Genomic DNA, 3074 nt, shown 5'->3' on the forward strand with positions numbered 1-3074 from the left:
TGGGGATAGAAACAGCTCGACTCCTACAAATGAAATGCACACTTGCCAAAGGATTTGCTTCCCTCGGCGAGGAAAGCGGTGGGACGTCACGGGCGGTGCAGAGGGTTGGGCACACCTGCCCAGGAGCCAGGATGCCGAGATCAGTGTGCGGGGGGATTCAAGACTGGCAAACGGGGTAACGGCCCTCGGGGCAGGTGCGGCTCTCTGTGGACCAGAGGCGCGCCGTCGCCGAAGCTTCGAAGCTTCGAGGCGGCCTAAGTCAGGGTCACAGCCCTTGTCCTGATAACGCAGCGATCCGCCGGCAGGTTGACGGGCAGGGGCTCAGGACGGCCTTGGGCGGGGGGGACTGGGCGACACCGACCCGCGGACGGTGGCGGGGGTGCCGCAGGGAGCACAGTACACACTATTGGGGAGCAGGTCCTGCGGCCCGGGCACCGTGCGGAGTAGCCCCCGCCCCAGGTCCCCCCAAAAAACGTTGGTTAGATGCCACGAAGTAGGTGGCAATGCCTTAACCGTATGCGTGTTGTCAGGCCCGAGGGCCTCTTCCATCCTTGTCAAGGGGAGTGCTAACCTTCTCTCCTTTCATACAACACGACTCTGCCCCCGTCCGCGCGATATTTAAAGGCCTCTGCCTAGGCCACCTTTCGCTCAGGGCGACTCGGCGCGACGCGCCCCGCGCAGACACGCCGGCGGAGGCGCCTGCTCTCATCGCGGAGCCACCAGTGTTCACACCTTGCCGCTCAAATCCCCACAGGCGCTGCCGCGCGTGGAAAAACTTGCCTCCCCTTCCCTAATATATTCATGAAACCAGCCAATCAGAGGCTGGGAGGGACGCGCGGAAGTCCCGAGCGTCCTTCAGAAAACCAGATTCCCCCGGAAACAAAACAGGGCCGGCGCTCACTTCCTAAGCGACACGCCCCGCGGACTGTGGGCCAGAGACTCGGCACTTCCTGCGGAAATGGAAGTGGTTTGAAGCGAATCAGAGGACGAGGAACGAAGATCCGCTCCACGGACTTCCGGACACGGTCCTGCGCTTGGAACTGTGGGTGTTGGGAGGGCGGGGCGCTCGGGGCGCGGTCTGCGCATGCCCGGAGTCGGTTCTGCGCGACTTCGCGCATGCTCCGTGAGCGCTGCGCGCAATTCGTGGGTCTCAGGTTCGAGCCAGGGAGCGGGCCGCTGCGCGCTAGGGGCTTGGAGATTTAAAGCCGACGCTCCCCTCCTCTCTCTCCCGAAGGGCCCTAGCCCCGGGCGCGCGTGCCGTGGAAGGGCGTGTGTGCGTACGCGTGCACGTGTGCAGTAAGCACGTGTGAGAGGCGGTGTGCGCTGTGTACACGAGTGTGCGGTGGATGGACTCGTGCGTGCGCGGAACGTGTGGGTGCACGTGTGGCACGGTGTACACGCGTGTGCACGTGCACCAGTGTGCATAACGTGTGCTCACCATGCACGTGATCCTGCGCTCCCACACGCATGGACACCCGCGTGCACGTGCGGGTGTCAGCGCATATGTATGTGTCACAGGAAGGAACACAGACCCGCAGGGGCCACTCTGGGTGGCTGTGAACAGCTGTATGGCGTTTCTCTGTGCTCATTTGGATACCCGTTTCTCAAACTGCATTAGAAAACTTGAAATTAGAAAACGTCTAATGGTGGGGCGCCTGGGTGGCTCAGTCGGTTAAGCGTCTGACTTCGCCTCAGGTCATGATCTCACGGTTCGTGAGTTCGAGCCCCAGGTCATGATCTCACGGTTCATGAGTTCAGCCCAGAGCCCACTTTGGGTCTGCTTTCAGCCCAGAGCCCACTTTGGGTCCTGTGTCCCCCTCACTCTCAGTCCCACCCCAGCTCGCATTCTCAATCTCAAAAATACACAAAACATTAAAAAAAAAAAAAAAAAAAAGTTTCTGAATTAAAAAAAAAAAAGAAAGAAAATGTCCTATTGTTAATTAGAAACAAACAAAACTTAGTTTGTTGGTTAAGGCAGTTCTTAAGTTACTTCTATGCCCTCATCGCTGGAAACCTGCTGTGAAGGGGTGGATGGTCGGTCCACGAAGGGAGGAGGGGGCTGCTGGGGCAGACCCTGCCTGCCGGCGCCCTGCACTCCGATGAGAAGTCGGGGTGAATCCTTACAGGTGGAGAGCCAGCTGAGGGTGGGAGGGGAGGACTCTGCCCACGTCTGCAGAGCACCTACCGGACAGAAGAGCCGGGCGTGACTAGGGCACGGGCACTGAGCAAGGAGGGTCCCTGGTCAGGGCGAGCCGTGTGGCCTGGGCACAACTCCCCAGCTTGCAGAGGAACAGGCCGTCCGCGTCCCTCTTTTACAGCGGAACCTGCAGAGGACAAAGCAGTTGGGTCGTTTGGACCGGCTTTGCGGTAGGGAGTCTGTTCGGTCTCATCTGCTGGTGCTCGGCTCTCGTGCTCCACAGCCGGCTGCCGGGACCGCAGGTGTGGGCACACGGGGGACTCCGTCAGGGGCAGCCGGGCCCCAGTCATGCCTGCTGCCCATGTCCAGGCCCCGTGGGCCCGCCTCCATCCCTGGGGCTCTCAAGCTCCCGATCCCCCTGGGCTGGGAACTGAGCCGCAGCTGGCCCCGCAGGAGCCCCGGGCCAGGCCTCGCGAGGTTTAGGGTGAACCGGAACCACCCGGGGTCACCCCCCGGAGTCTGAATCTGAGGAATCTGCATTCACAAAGCATATCAGCTCCCCCATCGTAGCAGCTGTCTGCTCTGGGTGCAGGATGGGAGGCTCCGTGTCTCCCGGGGGACAGAGCCATAGTGACAGGTGTGGGAAGGGTCTGTAGGATCGGGTCTTCACGAGGTTGGGGGCACCAGGCGGGAAGGACCCAGGAGGCAGCAGCTCCCTCTCGGGACCTGGGGCCGTTGGCTGCATCTACTGAGGCTGCTTCTCCGGGCGTTGGCTGCCAGGGCCTCCAGGACCCGAGGCCACACGGTGCCTCCTGTCCCTTTCACCGTTGAACCGGAGGGCACCCCATAGTGTATGTTGAATAAGTGCGTGATCAGCACCGGTGTCGCTGCTGCGAGGCCCATGCCTTCTGCTGTGGTCCTGGCGTGTTCCCGCCTC

At 61.5% G+C, this 3074-nt stretch overlaps 1 non-coding gene across 1 annotated transcript; it reads right to left on the minus strand.

The window, feature by feature from the left end:
• Nucleotides 1–467: 467 nt before the first annotated feature.
• LOC131492285 (U6atac minor spliceosomal RNA) lies at nt 468–593 on the minus strand. Its single transcript, XR_009251989.1, has one exon. It is a non-coding gene; the product is annotated as a U6atac minor spliceosomal RNA (small nuclear RNA).
• Between the last annotated feature and the right edge of the window lie 2481 nt (nt 594–3074).

The sequence above is a fragment of the Neofelis nebulosa genome, chromosome 12 (genome assembly GCF_028018385.1).
Source record: "Neofelis nebulosa isolate mNeoNeb1 chromosome 12, mNeoNeb1.pri, whole genome shotgun sequence".
NCBI classification, from domain to species: domain Eukaryota; kingdom Metazoa; phylum Chordata; class Mammalia; order Carnivora; family Felidae; genus Neofelis; species Neofelis nebulosa.